Consider the following 22,661-nt stretch of genomic DNA (forward strand, 5'->3'; position numbering starts at 1 on the left):
ATTATCTTTCTTTTTAAACAACAAAAACTCTGGTGTTGACTGTCCCTTTAAATTACAGGAAAGGAGAACAAAATAAATAATGAAAGTATATTGCAAAGTTGTTTTACTAGATGTAATTAAACCATTTATATTAATATATTGAGGAGTTTAATGTCCCTTTTAAGCCTGAAAACTGTTAATTGTTCAGTCTGGAAAACTGAAAGAGCACATTGCAGGCTTCACAAACCTAGCTGTGCCACATATTCCTCTCTATTTTGCAGTTTGATATCTTATCTTTTCCTGCAGAAGCCAGACATATACCATTGCTACCTTTGCCATGTTTCCCTGGACAGTTATGAGTTACCAGGGCTGCCATCAGGGGGTGACTCCAGTCAGGGACCCCATGCCCAAGGGGGGTCCGAGATGTGACAATGCCAAAATGCCATGTATTTCGTGAGTAAAGTACTTTTTAATGCTATACTGCAGGAATCTACAAGTTCCAGAATGCTTTGCAGCTAAAAACCTCAAATCAGAGGTGGAGGGTGGAGCTCCCGCCCACAGCTGCAATGCACATAGGGAGTGAGTGTGGAAGGAGGAAGCAGCAGCTGCTATGTGATTTGCTGCCTTCCCTGTCATGCAGGAAAAGTCCTGAACTGCTCCTCCCTCTTCTGCCTTCAGAGGTGCCCTTTTAGTTACAGAAGGCAGAGAAGCAGGCTAGCTGAGCAGGTATGCCTGCAAAAAACAAAGGTCATTTGTTAAGGAAGGCTGCTCATAGCCATGGTCCAGCTCAGAAAGGGGTTGTTTACCCTGCAGCTGAGAGACTGTGTGGAACTCTAAAGCTGATCCCTTCACCCACTGACACCAATGAATCTAGCTGTAATTGCCATCTATACTGCTGGAAAAAAGTCACACACACATGGTTAAAAGTGACTTGGTGACTTTAATCAGTTGCAGTATTAACTGTTAAACTGCTGGTTAAAGTCATCAAGATATTTCATAAATCTGCAGAAAAGTGTTTTTTTTTTGTTATTAATATGTATCATACACACATAAAATACACATAATTAAAAAAAACAACAACAATATGCTGATCTGGTGAGAACAAGCACATGAGTTGTATGGTTCTCTACTTGTAAATATCGGGATAAGCTCTGTGAAGGGATCATATTTTACCTCAGAAAATACATTAAATTGTTCTTTATAATTCACCACGTTCCTGCCTCATTATATAACAGTATTTCTAAAGGTTGTATTAGTGATAGTGAAACACAAAATAACTTTGCCATAAACTAATCCATGTGATATGTATTATTAAAGAATACAATCAATCATTAGTGACATAAAAATTTCATCTTGAATATGGAAAACTGTATAAGAATGCTACAGTATGTTTTTGCCCAATAAGAACTTTAATTTGTTTAAACTGATTTTAAAACTAACTTCAAGTGCATGTTTGTGCACATCTAGTCCCTGAGGACAGATTGTTCAGTGGCTGCTGTGGACAACTTCAAAATCTTCATAAGGGAGACAGGGCTCAGAAGGAGTTGGAGCATATTAAAAAGATATGGCTGTGACCCAATTTACATCTGTACTGCATATGTGTTACTCAGATGACTCTAATTTCCCTCGGCTAGATTACGGGTTTTTTTGTTTTGAGCTGTGCGGTGCTAATGAGCAGTTTTGTCTCACCGGTCACTTACCTACAGCGCTGGTATTACAGGTTTTTGCAAACCCGGTGTTATAAGGCAAGAAGTGAGCGTTGAGCAACGCACTCCAATACCAGCGCTGCTTAAGTCAGCGGTGAGCTGGTCGTACGTAATCGTGCACGATTTCCCCATAGGAATCAACAGGGAAAGCCGGCTGAGAAAAAGTCTAACACCTGCAAAAAAGCAACGTAAAGCTCCTTAACGCAGCCCCATTGATTCCTATGGGGAAACTAAAGTTATGTCTACACCTAACACCCTAAAATGAACCCCGAGTCTAAACACCCCTAATCTTACACTTATTAACCCCTAATCTGCCGCCCCCGACATCGCCGACACCTACATTATATTTATTAACCACTAATCTGCCGCTCCGGACACCGCTGCCACCTACATTATACTTATGAACCCCTAATCTACTGCCCCCAACATCGCCAACACCTACATTATATTTATTAACCCCTAATCTGCCGCCCCCAATTTCGCATCAACCTACCTACATTTATTAACCCCTAATCTGCCGCCCCAACGTCTCCGCCACTATAATAAACATATTAACCCCTAAACCGCCACACTCCGGCCTCGCAAACATTGGTTAAATATTATTAACCCCTAATCTACCGTCCCTCCAAATCGCCGCCACCTACCTACATTTATTAATTTCTAATCTTCCGCCCCCAACGTCGCAGCCACTATAATAAATGTATTAACCCCTAAACCTAAGTCTAAACCTAACCCTAACACCCCCTAATTTAAATATAATTAAAATAAATCTAACTAAAAATTCCTATCATTACCTAAATAATTCCTATTTAAAACTAAATACTTACCTATAAAATAAACCCTAAGCTAGCTACTATATAACTAATAGTTACATTGTAGCTAGCTTAGGGTTTATTTTTATTTTACAGGCAAGTTTGTATTTATTTTAACTAGGTAGAATAGTTATTAAATAGTTATTAACTATTTAATAACTACCTAGCTAAAATAAATACAAAAGTACCTGTAAAATAAAATCTAACCTAAATTACAATAACACTACACTATAATTAAATAAATTAACTAAATTAAATACAATTACCTAAATTAAATTAGCTAAAGTACAAAAAAACACTAAATTACAGAAAATAATAAACAAATTACAAGATATTTAAACTAATTACACCTAATTTAATAGCCCTATCAAAATAAAAAAGCCCCCCCAAAATAAAATAAAAACCCTAGCCTAAACTAAACTACCAATAGCCCTTAAAAGGGCCTTTTGCGGGGCATTGCCCCAAAGTAATCAGCTCTTTTACATGTAAAAAAAAAATACAAACAACCCCCCCAACAGTAAAACCCACCACCCACACAACCAACCCCCCAAATAAAATACTATCTAAAAAAAACCTAAGCTCCCCATTGCCCTGAAAAGGGCATTTGGATGGGCATTGCCCTTAAAATGGCAGTTAGCTCTTTTGCGGCCCAAAGTCCCTAACCTAAAAATAAAACCCACCCAATATACCCTTAAAAAAACCTAACACTAACCCCCTGAAGATCGACTTACTGTTCTGAAGATCCGACATCCATCCTCAAGGAAGCGGCAGAAGTCTTCATCCAACCGGGCCAAAGTCCTCAACGAATCCGGGAGAACTTTTCATCCAAGCCAGGCGAAGTGGTCCTCCAGACGGGCAGAAGTCTTTATCCAGACGGCATCTTCTATCTTCATCCATCTGACGTGGAGCGGCTCCATCTTCAAGACATCCAAAGCGGAGCATCCTCTTCATCCGACGACTAAAGATGAATGAAGGTACCTTTAAGTGACGTCATCCAAGATGGCGTCCCTTAGATTCCGATTGGCTGATACAATTCTATCAGCCAATCGGAATTAAGTTAGAAAAAATCCTATTGGCTGATGCAATCAGCCAATAGGATTAAAGTTCAATCCTATTGGCTGATCCAATCAGCCAATAGGATTGAGCTTGCATTCTATTGGCTGATTGGAACAGCCAATAGAATGCAAGCTCAATCCTACTGGCTGATCCAATCAGCCAATAGGATTGAAGTTCAAGGGTGTATTGGATGGGTTTATTTTTTAGGTTAGGGCTTTGGGCCTGCAATAGAGCTAAATGCCCTTTTAAGGGCAATGCCCATCCAAATGCCCTTTTCAGGGCAATGGGGAGCTTAGGTTTTTTAGTTAGGCTTTTATTTGGGGGGTTGGTTGTGTGGGTGGTAGGTTTTACTGTTGGGGGGGTTGTTTGTATTTTTTTTTACATGTAAAAGAGCTGACCTTTTAAGGGCTATTGATAGTTTAGTTTAGGCTAGGGTTTTTTTATTTTGGGGGGGCTTTTTTTATTTTGATAGGGCTATTAGATTAGGTGTAATTAGTTTAAATATCTTGTAATTTGTTTTTTATTTTCTGAAATTTAGTGTTTGTTTTTTGTGATTTAGCTAATTTAATTTAATTTATTTAATTGTATTTAATTTAGGTCATTTATTTAATTGTAGTATAGTGTTAGGTGTTAGTGTAATTTAGGTTAGGTTTTGTTTTACAGGTAAATTTGTATTTATTTTAGCTAGGTAGTTATTAAATAGTTAATAACTATTTAATAACTATTTTACCTAGTTAAAATAAATACAAACTTGCCTGTAAAATAAAAATAAACCCTAAGATAACTACAATGTAACTATTAGTTATATTGTAGCTAGCTTAGGGTTTATTTTATAGGCAATTGTTTAGTTTTAAATAGGAATTATTTAGGTAATAATAGTAATTTTTATTTAGATTTATTTTAATTATATTTAAGTTAGGGGGTGTTAGGGTTAAGGTTAGACTTAGGTTTAGGGGATAATAAATTTAGAATAGTGGCTGCAACGTTGGGGGCGGCAGATTAGGGGTTAATAAGTGTAGGTAGGTTGCGGCAACATTGGGGGCGACAGATTATGGGTTAATAAATATAATGTAGGTGTCGGCGATGTTGGGGGCAGCAGATTAGGGGTTAATAAATATAATGTAGGTGGCTGCGATGTCCGGAGCGGCAGATTTGGGGTTACTAAGTATAATGTAGGTGTCGGCGATGTCGGGCGGCAGATTAGGGGTTAATAAGTGTAAGATTAGGGGTGTTTAGACTCGGGGTTCATGTTAGGGTGTTAGGTGTAGACGTAACTTTTATTTCCCCATAGGAATCAATGGGGCTGCGTTACTGAGATTTACGCTGCTTTTTTGCAGGTGTTAGACTTTTTCTCAGCCGGCTCTCCCCATTGATGTCTATGTGGAAATCGTGCACGAGCACGTACGACCGGCTCACCGCTGACTTAAGCAGCGCTGGTATTGAAGTGCGGTATGGAGCTCAATTTTGCTCTTCACTCACTTCTTGTCTTTTAACGCCGGTTTTGTAAAAGCCCGTAATACCAGCGCTGCAGGTAAGTGAGCAGTGAGAAAAAAACTGCACGTTAGCACCGCACTGCTCATAACGCAAAACTCGTAATCTGGCCGTATGTTTCTTAGGATATGTAATAATAAAAATAGACATCATCAGAACAGTCAGTGCTTTATATGACAAGATAAGTATAAAACAAAACATATGTCCATTGGTACATGTGTTACAGTACAGCACATATCTTTAAAATTCTAAAATGTCCCAACAGTACATTGTGGTAAGATAAAGAATCATAGGAATTCCTTCTGATAAGCAAATCCAACATTTTAACAATCAAAATTGGTCATATTTTTGCAAGTAATTAGGTTATGGTAAGAAATGTTCAGCATCGCACTTCAGTTCATTTAAAAAATTTGAAGGCAGTCTTCATCTAAGGAGTCTTAAAGGGGCATTACAGACAAAACTGAAATGTATAAAAAAAAAAATCAAGAATAAAATATAAATCTCTGTTCCCCTATATGCAATACTGTGTAATGTATATACATTGTAAATTTTAGGAAATGTTAAGTTATAGGGAGTCTTTTATTTAATGATCGTTTAGATTTAGTTTGGATCTAGCTGCAATACTGTTACTGTTAATCAGTCTTAAATTTTTCTTATATATTGTAATTTTTTTTTATATTGATTTAGTTTCACAATTCCACCTTTAATAAATAGGGAGAGTATGAATGATGGTTACGTATATGGAAGGAGTGTCTGACTCAACCAATAAGATCTTATTAAGGCCTATTTGAAGAGGTGGTTTCCTTCATGACGTATACTCCTTGAAAAAGGGCGGATTTCTGAAACGCGCGTCAGAGTTGTTTGGTTATGCTGTTCATCTTTCTATAAAGATCCATCTGATATATGGGCATTCTGAGATGCTGTATTCAATGAATAGCCTCTAGTTTCCAGATTCCTTCAGCTTATGGTGTGTGAGTCACGGAGTTACCCTGCCGCAAGTGGATTAAAGTTGGGAGTGACGTATGCACAGAGTCTGGAAGTGACACAAACGGAACCGCAAGTATTGGGTTTTACACTAACATGCATGTTGACAAATTAATTGCTACACCCTGCTAACATACTGGTATACTGATAAGTGACATTGACAACCATATACAGCGGGACATTTCATTGCTGTTTGAATCAAGATTGCCGTATGTATAGCTTTGGGAACACCCTGCAGTGTGAACGCATGTATTTGGCTTTTCATTAACATTCATGCTGTTACTAATTGCTACATTTCTGTTAACTCTACCCTGCCGCGAAAGTGGATTAAAGTTGGGAGTGACGTATGCACAGAGTTTGGAAGTGACACAAACGGAATCGCAAGTATTGGGTTTTACACTAACATGCATGTTAAGAAATCAATTGCTACACCCTGCTAACATATTGGTACACTGATTAGTGACATTGACAGCTACATACAACGGGATATTTCATTGCTGTTTGCATTAAGATTGCCATATGTATAGCCTTGGGAATATTCTACAGTGTAAACGCATCGATTGCTGTACGGAGTAAATGTGACAAACACGCTGATAAAAGGCGTTGTATGCAGTAAGATTTAACTGTCAGGATCCATCCGAGATCTATGTGTATACATCCACGAAAGGGTTCATAGAGTGCTTCATTTAGCTTTGATGCAATAATTTAGCAGATGAGATTTATGGACGTTGACTTTGTTTATCAATACCCTCAGCTTTGGGATTACAAAGATTACATTTAACATTGGAATTTTTACGTCCTTCAGACCTTTTTTTCTTTCAAGATGGCAGCATATTTTTGATTCCCCTAGGGATGCCTGGGGTGTAATCTTTTTTTATGTGTGTATGACTGATGTATGTTTGGAATGGCAAGAATTTTGGGTACACATTTTTTCTTTGTTTAGGTTTATTAATAAAGTTTAGCCTTTTCTCATTAATCAGGAGTGCTGAGTTTTATGTTGTGTTGTGAAATGTATATTAATTCATTTAAATTTTGGTTAGAGGCATTTGTTACCATATAATTTATTAGGTAAAAATGTTTCTAGTAAAAGTGAGTACAGGTGGCCCTCGTTTTACAACGGTTCAATTTACACCGTTTCAGAATAACAAACTTTTTTTCCAGTCATGTGACTGCTATTGAAAAGCATTGAGAAGCAGTGCATTTATTAAAATAGCCAGTAGGTGGAGCTTTCCGCTTGTGTTGCAGCCAAGCAAGCTGAAATTAATCAGTTTAACCAGACCTGAGCTATTGAGCAGATTTAAAAGGAACAAGATCTTCCTGTCTATAAATCAGTCCAGATTGGAATGCATAGAAAGAACTGTTTGCAGAAAAATGCAAGTGAAGTCTGTGTTGTGTGATTATTTTATTAGGTTTATAATGCTGTTTAGCAAATGTTTTTGTTCATTTTACTTAGTTTAATTATATATACTGTGTTGTGTGAATATTTTATTAGGTTTATAATGCTGTTTAGCATTTAAAGTCTTCATTTCAAAGCTTTAAAAATAATGTATTAGGTGTTACTTATGACAATTTTGAGAGGGGCCTGGAACCTATCTCCCTCACTTCCCATTGACTTACATTATAAACTGGGTTTCAATTTACAACGGTTTCGATTTACAACCATTCCTTCTGGAACCTAACCCCAGTGTAAACTGAGGGCTACCTATATTTTTAATGATCATATGAAACAACATAGAAAAGGAAGTGGGGATTTCACAATAAGAAATTCCCAAAAGTCTAGGTAAATCCAGCACAACTGTAAAATTAAATAAATGCACAACAAAAGCTGTATGTCAAAAACGATATAAATATTTATTAACTAAATACACAATACACACATTCACATTCATACAGTGGATCCCACACAAAACAGTGTTATAAGGTACTGGCCAAAAAGTTATTATCTGGTGCACCAGGGGAAATAAACCAAAAACAGTCCGTTTAAGACTTGCAGATATTTGTAATCCAATAGGTGCAGCGTAAATGCAAAAAGTGGATGCAGTTATACAGTCCCCGGTGTATAGAGACCAGTTACTTCAGACTTGAACCCCAATTGTTACTGAGTCAAATAGTGCTTTAAAGGCATAGCATAGGAGGAGCAATAGAAACACGCGTCTTTATTCACAGGTGCTGTTTTCTTTTAAGACAGTAGCATTCGGTGTACAGATGCGTATAACATATTCTACCTGTATTTGTTCACGCGGTCGCCCCTCCTAGCTGCCTCGTTCTTAGAGCGTCCAAACATCAGGGGTAAGTCAGGATGAGCAGGGGATCTGCTGTAAATTCCCTAGACTTTTGGGAATTTCTTATTGTGAAATCCCCACTTCCTTTTCTATGTTGTTTCATATGTATTTTTCTAGGAAGCACCTGTTCTCTAGTGAATTAACTTATTAGTGTGCAACTCTTTTCTTGTGTCTTTTTTGTCTACTATTTTTAATGATCACTTTTACTGCGCACGTGACTAATGGAGGATATACAGGAATATAACATATTCATCACGCACCACTATTTCCAGCTTGCAGGGGCTCATTGTGCAGGTGGGGATGCTCATCATGTAGGCACTGATGCGATTTGAACCACACCAAGGGGCAGCTTTATTAAGCAGCGTATGCTGCTCATAGGCTCACTGGACCCAGGAGTTAAGAAGCAGCGGTCGTAAGACCGCTGCTCTTTAACCCGTCCGCCACCTCTGAGGTGGCAGACTGCAATCATCCTGATCCGATGGGCGGCACAAGCATTGCACAAGCATTTCCCAAGAAATGCTTGTGCAATGATAATTGCCGACAGCATATGCTGTCGGCATTTATCGATGTTGGGCAGATGATTCGCTATAGCCAATAGGATTTAAGCAGCTCTCATTCCTATTGGCTGATTAACATTTTTCAGCCAATAGGAATGCAATGGTACCCCAATATAAAAGGGGTACCTTGCATTGAATCCTCAGTGTGCAGCGGACGATCGCATAAAGAGGACCTCCACGTGGAACCGATAGAACTCCGCCTGGACCTCCGCCTCCACGCATCGACCGCTCCGCCTCCGCAGGGATGAAGAAGATGCCGGTCCCGCGATGGATGAAGATGGAGCCACCTGGATGAAGATGCTTCGTCGCTGGGATGAAGATCTTTCCCCGGACTTCAGCAACTGTGAGTACTGATTTTGGGGTTAGTGTTAGGTATTTTTTTTGTTTTTTTGGGGTGTTTTTTTTTTTTAGATTAGGGCTTTTTTTATTTTAATGGGCCGAAAAAGAGCTGAATGCCCTTTTAAGGGCAATGCCCATACAAATTTCCTTTTTTTTTTTAGATTAGGGCTTTTTTTATTTTAATGGGCCGAAAAAGAGCTGAATGCCCTTTTAAAGGCAATGCCCATACAAATTTCCTTTTCAGGGCAATGGGTAGATTCGTTTTTTTAGTTAGGTTTTTTTTTATTTTGTGGGTTTGGGGGAATGGGGGTTTGTAATGTTAGGGGGGTTTGTTTTTATGTGTTTGCAAAAGAGCTGTTAACTTAAGGGCAATGCCCTACAAAAGGCCCCTTTAAGAGCCCTTGGTAGTTTATTATAGATTAGGATTTTTTCTATTTTTTTTTTATTTTATTTTTAAACGGTGTATTAGAATAGGAATAATTTGTATTATTTTGCATAATTTCATTTGTTATTTTTTGTAATGGTAGTTTTTTTTATTTTTTGTAATTTTAGGTGTTTAGTATTTTTTGTAGTTGTAGTTTTAATTTTTTAGTAATGTTAGGTTTTGTATTTTTAGTAATGTTAGGATTTATTAGTTTAAGCTTAGGTTTTATTTTTATTTCACAGGTAAGTTTGCATTTATATTAACTAGGTAGTTAGTAAATAGTTATATTGTAGCTAGCTTAGGTTTTATTTTTATTTCACAGGTAAATTTGTATTAATTTTTAAACAGGTAGTTAGTTAATAATTGTGACTTTAATTTCGGTCTATTTTAATTATGTTAAAGTTAGGGGTGTTAGGTTTAGGGGTTAATAGTTTCATTTAGGTTGTTGCGATGTAGGGGCTGGCGGTTTAGGGATTAATTGGTTTAGCTAGTGTTGGCGATGTTTGGGAACAGAGGCTTAGGGGTTAATAGGTTTAGTTAGTGTTGGCGATGTTAGGGAATGGCGGTTTAGGGGTTAATAGGTTTATTTAGTGTTTCCATTAGTGTTGGCGATGTCGGGGAACTGCGGTTTAGGGGTTAATAGGCTTAGTGTTGCGATGTCGGGGAACAGTGTTTAGGGTTAATAGCTTTATTTAGTGATTTAGTTGGTGTTGGCGATGTTGGGGAATGGCGGTTTAGGGCTAATAGCTTTATTTAGTGATTTAGTTAGTGTCAGCGATGTCAGGGAACTGCGGTTTAAATTAGAACAATGAAAAATTCAGAATATGAATAAAGGATTGATCAGAAAATTCGGAAACTGATTTATTCATTTTTGGAATTTTTCTGGATTTTAGTTATGGTGTCGATTCAGAAATGCGGATGCATTCGAATCTCTGAATTGGCCAAAATTTGGCTGAAAACGAAATTCGGCCGAAACGAAATGCACATGTCTATTTATTTCTATTATTAAATTTGTTCTTATGCTATTCTGTGTTGAACAGATCTCTAGATAGGTAGCGCAAACATGTCTGGGGCACTACATGACAGGAAATAGTGCTGCCATATAGTGCTCCTACTAATGTATAACATTGTTGCAACACTGCAGCCATATAGTACTGAAGACACGTGCACACTCCTAAACTTAGCTTCCAGCTTTCCAACAAAGGATAAAAAGAAAACAAAGAAAATGTGATAATAGAATTACATTGGTAAGTTGTTTAAAATTGTATGTTCTATCTAAATCATGAAATCATTTTTTGGGGTTTTATGTCTCTTTAAGCACAGATGTGGTGTAGGAGTTACAAGGCTTGTGAATAATTGGTGGTTGGAGAGGGATTCTTCTGAATTTTTCATTTTACATCTAGTTTAAATTGTTCATCAATGTATGTGATATATGTGATTACCTGCACTACCTGTAATCTTCAATATGTAGGTCTGACCACAAGAGAGGTATACGAGAACATTGCACTACACCAGGATACGAGAACATTGCACTACACCAGGATACGAGAACATTGCACTACACCAGGATACGAAAACATTGCACTACAATTAGACGTGGCCCCTCTTCTACAATTTTGTTATAGTGCAACAGTTTTAAATGGATGGCTATTTTAATTCAAATGACAATCTCTGCCTGGCGGTTTTATACTTATTGTATTGTGTACTGGAAAGCAATACATTCTGGAATGCTCAGGTTAACATTAATATTATAATCTTTAAAAGAAATATAATTATTTTTTAGCGACTGTAAAATTTTGTGTTTTGAGACCTGAAAGAAAAGTAAAAATCCTTTTGTAAGAACATAACAAAAGCGATATACAGGTGATACATTTAATAGCTAATAGTGGATACAATTGAAAGCTTTTAGCACATTGAGGTCCCTTCATCTGGCATTCTGAATGCCATAACCTCTGTGTCCTCAAAACTGGCAATTGTGGGCTAGATTACAAGTGACACGCAGGAGTTGTCAGCAGGTGGATAACAAGGAAGGGTCTGCACTACATGACAGCAGCAGCTTGGACGCTGTGTGGATTAAAAGTGTTTTACAAAAGAGACTTTCACACGTTGCAGGTGTCATTCCCTAAGGGCAAGATTACAAGTCGAGCTGCAAATCAGTTGTGAAAACACTGCACGCATTATGGATTTTTTTGCATTTGTTGTTGCGCAGGTATTACAAGTTGCAAATGTCAATGGAGAAGACAAAAAGGAAAAAAAAAACACGAAAACCCTAATCTGTTGCGCAAAGCCCATGACAAATTCTTCTCAAAAAGTGTATCCCTTTAATTTAAACATCTGCAAATGATATGCATATGTATGTACATTAACAAGTGCTGCAAAACAAAACTCTCTACCAAATACAAAGTTTGCATATAATTTGCTCTATGCTTAACATATCTACAGTATTTTCATGTCTCTTATATAATAATAACCATCAAAGTGCAATGTTCCCTTAAGAACTGAAATTGCAGGAGATAACTGAGAGGCCCATGAAAAACAATCTGCTATTTATTCTCTGTGCTGGAAATCATGCAAGAATGTGAAAATTCTTGTCTATCTGAAAAACAAAAAATGTTTTCATGATGTGTTCTGGGTGTTTCCATAGCGACGCATACCAAACAAATGGTGCACCTGCATACACAAAATATATAAGGTGAATACAGGCAAATCATGATGATGGATGAAGTAAAGGCAAAAACATTACAAACTCACAAATAACTGATATGTGCAGTTATATACATACAAAATAAAATGCATAGACACCCAATTGAAATCATAGTAACATAATAGATAAGGTTGAAAAAAAGACAAAGTCCAACAAGTTTAACCCGATTAACAATAAAAAAAACTACCAATTGAACTTACATAAATACCATTAGAAAGACAACCCATTTAACATAAGAAATCACATCCCTGAATCCTAGTTTTAGCCAAAAAAAATTGAGGAGTTACACAATTTGGTTGATTTTACTGTGGAAGAATGTTTACAGTAATGGATATTCAATTTGGATTATCCTCAATAATTGATGGAACAATCTAAATTTTATTAAAGACGCTGAATAATATTTTGTTTATCAGATGAATTATCAGAGATCAACAGACAAAGAACATACATAGTTTAAGAATTATTGAAAAGGACCAATTGGAGGTGTAATGTCCATATACAGTCCTGTAAACACCCCAACGCGATCTTTCTTGTTTGATGCTAAAATGACACCAGATTATTAGTGCAAAAAAAAAAGCAGCCAGAAACCAAGAGGAACAAAACTATAAAACCCAAACTAATAGAGGGAAGAGCAACATTCTCATTGACATTAAATGTTGAAGACTATGGGGTAGATTTATTAAAAGGCAAGCGGACATGATTCGCTGTAGCGAATCATGTCTGCTCGACCTCGCTAAATGCCGACAGCATACACTGTCGGCATTTGTCATTGCACAAGCATTTCTGGTGAAATGCTTGTGCAATGCCGCTCACTGGCGGTCAATCGGCCACTAGCAGGGGCCATCAATCATCCCGATCGTATTGGATTGGGATGATTTCAGTCCGCCACCTAAAAGGTTGCAGAGACGTTAAGGAGCAGCGGTCTTATGACTGCTGCTTCTTAACTTCTGTTTCAGGCGGATCTGAAACGATGGGGCTTTCGAAGCAGCATCCGCAGCTAAATAAATGGAGCCCTTGACTGTAGAATAATGAAATGGTTGAGTCTAAAGATATGAGACAAAAAAAAAAAAAAAAAAAAAAAAAATAATAATATATAATAAAGTAATAATAAAATAATCTAAAGTTAAGGTAACAGACCATAAGTAAATAGATAATTGGGAAGTGTGAAAACTAGAGGAGGGAAAATATATTCATCTTGGGTGTCTTTAAAAAAATCTACAGTAATAATATTGATGATAATAATAATTACACTATATGGCTAAAAGTATGTGGACAACCCTAGTAATTGCTGAGTTCAGGTATTTCAGCCACCCCCATTGCTAACTAGTGCACATAGCCATGAAATCTTAATAGACAAACATTGTCAGTACAATTGGCTGTTCAAATCAGCCAATAGGATTTCAGTAGCTCTCATCCTATTGGCTGATTTGAAAATTTCAGCCAATAGGAATGCAAGGTACCCTGAAATAAAAGGGGTACCTTGCATTCAATCTTCAGTGTGCGGCGGATGATCATATGAAGAGTTCGTCTACGTTGCTGAAGACCACCGCCGGTGAGGAGGACCAGCACTCCGGATCAGTGCATCTGCGAAGGCCACTCCGCACTTCTGGCAAGAAGAATGAAGATGGTCCCGCAATGGATGAAGATGGAGCTTCCTGAAAGAAGTCCTTCACTGCCGGACTTCAGAAATGGTGAGCACCTATGTCAGTGTTAGTGTTAGGTTTTTTTTTTTGTTTTTTTGGGTGGGTTTGTTTTTTAGATTATGATTTAGATTTCTTTTATTTTTAATAGGCACTAAATAGCTGATTTCCCATACAAAATCAATCAATGCCCATACAAATGCCCCTTTAGGGGCAATGGGTTGCTTAGGTTTTTTTAGAGTTAGGTCTTTTTTATTTTGGGAGGTTGGGTGGGTGGGTTGTTTTACTGTTAAGGGTTAATTTGTAGTGTTTTTATGTAAAAGAGCTGATTACTTCAGGGCAATGCCCCACAAAAGGTAATTTTAAGGGCTATTGGTAGTTTATTCTCAGATTAGGGTCTGTTTTTATTTTGGGGTTGCCTTTTATTTTTATAGGGGTATTAGATTAGTTTTATTTATTTTTAAATTTTGCAATATTAGATTTTTTATTTTAATTTAATCTTAGTTTTTTTTTTATGCAATGTTAGGATTTTTTATTTTAATTTCAAGTAAGGATTTTTTAATTTTGTTCATTTATTTTTATATATCTTTATTTATTGGGAACCCAAATAGGGGCACCACAATGAGGAATAAAATGTTTCACATAAATTTGCAACAACTCAATTTACATAAAAGCAGTGTCGTAATCAGAGGCTTACATTATGTGATAGATGCATCTTGAAGAGGTTCCCAGCATGTGGATAATCTCCACTCAGGTATTTTATGCAACTTTTGGAGTGGGCGGGGAGGAACAGGGGCGAGGTGAGGGGAGGGGGAAGGTGAGGGGAGGGGGAAGGGGAGGGAAGGGGATCACATTCCATTCCATCAAGTTTAAACAACCAAAAACATGTGTAAAAAATAACAAGGTATTAAGAATTCGTTTAACTTGTCTCCTGGGGGGTCAACAAGTCTAGTACAATTGGCAGGCAGGGTTATATTTTGAAGCTGTAGGGGATGAGAAGCCTAAGGTTTGAGGAGGATGCACCCGGGCCGCCTTTGTCTATTGGAGTATTGGTCCTACAGCTAAGTCCCTCAAATAGCAATTTGTGAGCATAATGAGTGGATTGAAGGTATGCAAAAGTGCTATGTCTAGCGAGGTCAAATTTGTCTTGCAAGTGTGATATCTGGAATGGTTTATAAACAAACGGGGAAGGACAAAAGTAGGGGTTTGATATAGCACTCTTTCCTAAGATATAAGGTAACTGTTAAAAGAATAAACTTTATTGGGTATAGTAAAATATGAGGGAAAACACCTCTATGAAAGTAACAATACCTAAATAGCCAATTATTTAAAACACCATGTGAAGACACCCCCCCTGTTTCCTGGTCGATATCAGCTGTCGTCAGCATCAGGTGCCAGGGGTGATAAACATGAGCTAAGTGTAAAAAATAATACACAATAAAGTGCACTAAATAACACAGACGTGTTTCGGCCTTGCATACGGCCTTTATCAATGTAAATATGGACAAGCCGAAGCCCAGGTGCCACCCATTTATATACCATCAGTAAGAGTAGCTATCCTCCAATCCTTAAACAGTTTTATGCAACACCCTCTATTAAACCAATCCGAGCTAATCAACTAACTGGGTGTGGGCGTATAGTTCGCCTCTCTTATGATTAGCCGAAAGCTCATTGTGACGTAGTGAGAGAAGGGGCGGACGGGACTTGTTTGACTCAATTTTGACAGGGCAAAATAAGTAATAATTGCGTGTATTATCATCTGTCAAAAATGACGATCGACTTCCAGTACCTGTAATATGTTAAAACAACACGGGGTCCAGCATTCTCCACAAACAACCTTTTTACAATAGTGTCATGCATTACGCATAAGACAACAAAATCTGCCTTAGTATGCACTGTATGTAATGTCATATCTAGGTCGTGTGGAGATGAATGACTCCCAGTACCTCTGATGTGTGTAACCAACACGGAGTCCGACAGTCTTAATAAGTTACCCTGTTGTGATAATATTATGTTTCCGCATAAGATATTTATATTTGCCTTTATATGCGCTGAGTATGACATTGTTACACAGTCCCGTGGATGCCTGTTAAATGTGATGATATATATATATGCATATGCATAATACCTGACAAAGATCATAATAGGTGGCTTTCTGATATGGTATGGGGCAGCATTGACCAATGGATAACATCATGTACTAAATATAAGGGTAATATTAAGCCAACTGAATGCCCCCTTACTTAATGAGTATGATGATAGTATATAAATAGTGTGTATATGGATTACATACAAAAAGGCAGTCAAATCTATCATATTGTTTAAAATATCATAAATACTGGGTAACATCAGTTATACTCAATAACTATAAATAACCTTAGATAATATAACAAATATAAATAGGAAATTAGCTTACCTAGTGCCCATTACCTAAGCATTGCTTGTATGTGGAGTCTGTTACACATATAAGGGCATAAAGATGTGAGAATTCACTCAACTTTGGAGAGTGAGAATATTATATATACAGTCTCACATATACGTACTATAGTATGTGATGGAATGTAAATATAATGGTAATTCTTTGTGCATCCATATTAACCTAGGCTCAAAAATTATAACTGCCCATAAATATTAGTCATCATATATCCATTGGATACATACAATTATTTGGATAATGCACTCAGAAAAACTACTCAGATAAATTTGCTTTATAGATAGGCCCAATAATTATTTGCCTCGTTCATTCCATGTGGCATTACTGTATTAAGTCTAAAAATCCAATTGGTTTCTTTTTCAAGTAAGGCACGTTCACAATTACCTCCTCAGATCCCAGGTTTGACTTTTTCAAAGCCCCAACATTTTTAAATACTGTGGTTTTACCGTCATGATATTTAAGGAAATGCCTAGCCACACTAGTTATCTGTTTGCCTTTATCAAGATCTTTACGTGCATTGCGGATGTTACTCATATGTTCAGTCATCCTTGTACCCAATTTCCTGGTATTCATGCCTACATAGAGGCTATCACATGAGCACAATATGCAGTAAATAACATCAGTACTTTGGCAATTTATGTGTGTCTTTATTTTCCATTTCTTTTGGAATCTGTCATGACCTCTTTTTTGACCATGTGTTGGCATATCTTACAATGCCCACATGGGACAGAACCATTGTACATAGGTGCTTTTTTGGCGTTCCTATTAAAGTGGCTCACAGTGAGGTGATCATTGAGGTTTCTAGCTTTTCTAAATGTGAACAAGGGTCTATCTGGTAGTAGTGTTCACAATTGTTCATCCCCCATTAAAATATGCCAATTTTTGTGAACAATATTAGTCAATTGTTCACTTTGGCAATTATAGGTAGAGATGAATCTGAGTGTATCGGTTGATTTGTGCTCTTTTGGTTGTAAGAGATCTATCTAAACATTGACATATTTAGATAGAGTGCATTATCCAAATAATTGTATGTATCCAATGGATATATGATCACTAATATTTATGGGCATTTATAATTTTTGAGCCTGGGGCCTCTATTTAACAAAGTCTGGCGGACCTGATCCGACAGTACGGATCAGGTCCGCCAGACCTCGCTGAATGCGGAGAGCAATACACTCTCCGTATTCAGCATTGCACCAGCAGCTCACAAGAGTCTTTGTGACCGCTGCTTCATAACTGCTGTTTCTGGCGAGTCTGAAGACTCACTAGAAAGACGGGCCATCAAGCTCCTTTCGGAGCTTGATAGATAGGCCCCTAGGTTTATATGGATGTACAAAGAATTACCATAATATTAGCATTCCATCACGTACTATAGTACGTATATGTGAGACTGTATATATAATATTCTCACTCTCCAAAGTTGAGTGGATTCTCACATCTTTATGCCCTTAGATGTGTAACAGACTCCACATGTAAGCAATGTTTAGGTAATGGGCCCTAGGAAAGCTAATTTCCTATTTCTATTTGTTATATCAGCTAAGGTTATTTATAGTTATTGAGTATAACTGATGTTATCCAGTATTTATGATATTTTAAACAATACAATAGATTTGATGGCCTTTTTGTATGTAATCCATATACAGGGAGTGCAGAATTATTAGGCAAGTTGTATTTTTGAGGATTAATTTTATTATTGAACAACAACCATGTTCTCAATGAACCCAAAAAACTCATTAATATCAAAGCTGAATAGTTTTGGGAGTAGTTTTTAGTTTGTTTTTAGTTATAGCTATTTTAGGGGGATATCTGTGTGTGCAGGTGACTATTACTGTGCATAATTATTAGGGAACTTAACAAAAAAACAAATATATACCCATTTCAATTATTTATTTTTACCAGTGAAACCAATATAACATCTCAACATTCACAAATATACATTTCTGACATTCAAAAACAAAACAAAAACAAATCAGTGACCAATATAGCCACCTTTCTTTGCAAGGACACTCAAAAGCCTGCCATCCATGGATTCTGTCAGTGTTTTGATCTGTTCACCATCAACATTGCGTGCAGCAGCAACCACAGCCTCCCAGACACTGTTCAGAGAGGTGTACTGTTTACCCTCCTTGTAAATCTCACATTTGATGATGGACCACAGGTTCTCAATGGGGTTCAGATCAGGTGAACAAGGAGGCCATGTCATTAGATTTTCTTCTTTTATACCCTTTCTTGCCAGCCACGCTGTGGAGTACTTGGACGCGTGTGATGGAGCATTGTCCTGCACGAAAATCATTTTTCTTGAAGGATGCAGACTTCTTCCTGTACCACTGCTTGAAGAAGGTGTCTTCCAGAAACTGGCAGTAGGACTGGGAGTTGAGCTTGACTCCATCCTCAACCCCACAAGCTCATCTTTGATGATACCAGCCCAAACCAGTACTCCACCTCCACTTTGCTGGCATCTGAGTCGGACTGGAGCTCTCTACCCTTTACCAATCCAGCCACTGGCCCATCCATCTGGCCCATCAAGACTCACTCTCATTTCATCAGTCCATAAAACCTTAGAAAAATCAGTCTTGAGATATTTCTTGGCCCAGTCTTGACGTTTCAGCTTGTGTGTCTTGTTCAGTGGTGGTCGTCTTTCAGCCTTTCTTACCTTGGCCATGTCTCTGAGTATTGCACACCTTGTGCTTTTGGGCACTCCAGTGATGTTGCAGCTCTGAAATATGGCCAAACTGGTGGCAAGTGGCATCTTGGCAGCTGCACGCTTGACTTTTCTCAGTTCATGGGCAGTTATTTTGCGCCTTGGTTTTTCCACACGCTTCTTGCGACCCTGTTGACTATTTTGAATGAAACGCTTGATTGTTCGATGATCACGCTTCAGAAGCTTTGCAATTTTAAGAGTGCTGCATCGCTCTGCAAGATATCTCACTATTTTTGACTTTTCTGAGCCTGTCAAGTCCTTCTTTTGACCCATTTTGCCAAAGGAAAGGAAGTTGCCTAATAATTATGCACACCTGATATAGGGTGTTGATGTCATTAGACCACACCCCTTCTCATTACAGAGATGCACATCACCTAATATGCTTAATTGGTAGTAGGCTTTCGAGCCTATACAGCTTGGAGTAAGACAACATGCATAAAGAGGATGATGTGGTCAAAATACTCATTTGCCTAATAATTCTGCACTCCCTGTACACACTATTCATATTCTATCATCATACTCATTAAGTAAGGGGGCATTCAGTTGGCTTAATATTACCCTTACATTTAGTACATGGTGATGTTATCCATTGGTCAATGCTGCCTCATACCATATCAGACAGCCACCTATTATAATCTTTGTCAGGTTTTATGCATATGCATATATATATATCATCATATTTAACGGGCATCCACAGGACTGTGTAACAATGTCATACTCAGCACATATAAAGGCAAATATAAATATCTTATGCGGAAACATATTATCACAACAGGATCACTTATTAAGACTGTCGGACTCCGTGTTGGTTACACACATCAGAGGTAATGGGAGTCGTTCATCTCCACACGACCCAGCAATGGCATTACATACAGCGCATACTAAGGCAGATTTTGTTGTCTTATGCGTAATGCATGACACTATTGTAAAAAGGTAATTTGTGGAGAATGCTGGACCCTGTGTTGTTTTAACATATTACAAGTACTGGGAGTCGATCGTTATTTTTGACAGATGATAATACACTCAATTATTACTTATTTTGCGCTGTCAAAATTGATTCAAACAAGACCCGCCGCCGCTTCCCTCACTGCGACACAATGAGCTTTCGGCTAATCATAAGAGAGGCTAACTATACGCCCACACCCAGTTAGTTGATTAGCTTGGATTGGTTTAATAGAGAGTGTTGCATAAAGCTGTTTTAGGATTCGAGGATGGCTACTCTTACTGACGGTATATAAAGGGGTGGCACCTGGGCTTCGGCTTGTCCACATTTACATTGAAAAAGGCTGTATGCAAGGCCGAAACGCGTCTGTGTTATTTAGTGCACTTTATTGTGTATGATTTTTTACACTTAGCTCATGTTTGTCACCCCTGGCACCTGATGCCGACGACAGCAGATATCGACCAGGAAACAGGGGGGTGTCTTCACATGGTGTTTTAAATAATTGGCTATTTAGGTATTGTTACTTTCATAGAGGTGTTTTCCCTCATATTTTACTATAACCAATAAAGTTTATTCTTTTAGCAGTTACCTTATATCTTAGGAAAGAGTGCTATATCAAACCCCTACTTTTGTCCTTTCCCATTTGTTTATGCTCTATATTTTTGGGGGTAGCACCGGATTGATCATTAGGATCAGTTCATTATTTCCTATGTATTACTAGATCCTAGTGCCAGTATTATTCTAGTTCTTCATCTGGAATGCTTTATCAGTGAGTGGATCAATCAATTGTGAGATTGAACTTAGTCCCTTCTCTTACCACAAAGCAATCATGCTTGTGGTCATTCCAGGTAGAAAGGTAGGATTTCCCTGTAATGGGAGATGTATGGTGATTTTGCGAGGGAGCTTCCACCATTTGCACAGCTTCGCCCATGCTCTGAGTGGATCTTTAAATAGAATGTTATCTTTCATTTGCGGAGGGAGTGAGTGAATAAGAGTGTGAGGTAAGAAGTCTAGATGTAGTGGGTGGACTATGGACTTCTCGAGTTACTCGTCATTGAAAACTGAGTTTCGCGCTAGCCAAGACTAGTTTTGACAATGTCGCCCAGTTATACCATTCGACATTTTGGAGTTTCAGTTCCCCTTCATCAGTTGGTAAGGCTAATTTAGTTCTGCTAATTCTATGTTTCCTCAAGTTCCTCGCAAAGTTGCTAAAAGCACTAGAGATATTCTTCAGATCAGTTTGGGTTAGTAGCAAGGGGAGTAGTTGCAAAGGGTACAATAGTTTGGGCATCGCTATCATTTTTTTTTTTTTTTTAGATATTTTTATTGAGGTTCTTTTTCAAACAAACAATTAGTAATTGTCAATACATGTTAAAGAGGAAACAAATTGTTACAGTGTAGGTTGTCAATATAAATCGCACAAATACACAATACAATTAATTGACAAATTACACATTAAATGCAAACATTATGCTGTTCAAACAGTACACCCACCATAAAATTTATGTGGCCACTCTTGGGCCCCAAAGATGCTGTAAACATAATATAAGGCGGGTAAACAGTGATGTGACAGGGCCTCTCATGGACCTCAAATGAAGAACCTCATTTTACTTTTAAGAACTATAGGACACAATAAACAAGGGATAGACACTAATTATGTGTATAAAACAAACAATCATTGGTAGAAATATGCCTACTGTTAACATGAGATCTAATTGGAGATCCCTGTTGTAATATGATTGGAGAAGGAGGGATTAAGTCAAAAGCAGATAACTCTCTAAGAACTGAATGTCATGTTAGGATTTCTTAAGGGATGATTGTAGATCCCCACCTTAAGTTAACAGGTGAGACAAGGCACTCCCTTTTCTTACAGCACAGAATAATTGAATCTGAGTATCTAGATATTATTACTACAGGGGCGGTCTGCGCATCCTAACCCCTTCAGCATATCACACGATATTTAGTAGCTACAAGGAAAATATAACAAACATGGTGTACATCTCTATCATATAACTAATAAATGATATTAGCATAAGCCCCACTGATAGGAGATATGACTACAAGCCTGAAGATCCCCACTATTGCACAAATAAAGATATGGTGATAGTAATATAGGGGCCGATAAAGCTAAGTGGCATACCGCAGCTAGTTAGAAACTATTTTTAGGTCACTTGACACTAATAATATATAAGATATAGTATAGATAGGGGGGCGTGTCTAGCCGGCGCCATGATCAGTCGCACTTCTTAGCAGCTCTGCATCTACCAAAAGACTTATATTAAATTGTGACTGAAATCTATCTAACTACAGAGCCTCAAAACTCATATTTGATCCCTGATGCCTACAGGAACTATTAGGTATCAGTATAATTTTGTTCCAGTGCTGCATGAAGTACTAAATTAAATCATAAAGAACGGCGCCGGCCTACAACTGCTAATTTCACTAAAGCCTCCCAAGACTGTAGGGCTCTGCAGGATCGATGAACCACTTGAACAAGATGGAGTACACAGATTTACATGATTTACTACTGGAGCTCACAAACAAGCTAGATAAAGGGTTTGACGACCTGGTCGCCATTTTCAGGGAAGTACCTGTACAAGATCACAGTG

At 37.7% G+C, this 22,661-nt stretch overlaps 1 long non-coding RNA gene across 1 annotated transcript in view; it reads right to left on the reverse strand.

Moving 5' to 3' along the window:
- LOC128640986 (uncharacterized) overlaps nt 1–14,698 on the reverse strand; it is a 43,269-nt gene extending 28,571 nt beyond the window's left edge. The window contains exon 1 of the long non-coding RNA XR_008399420.1: nt 14,672–14,698. This is a non-coding gene — a long non-coding RNA (uncharacterized LOC128640986). The remainder of the gene's footprint in view (nt 1–14,671) is intronic.
- Nucleotides 14,699–22,661: the final 7,963 nt, after the last annotated feature.

Source organism: Bombina bombina, chromosome 1, assembly GCF_027579735.1.
Source record: "Bombina bombina isolate aBomBom1 chromosome 1, aBomBom1.pri, whole genome shotgun sequence".
Taxonomy (NCBI): Eukaryota; Metazoa; Chordata; class Amphibia; order Anura; family Bombinatoridae; genus Bombina; species Bombina bombina.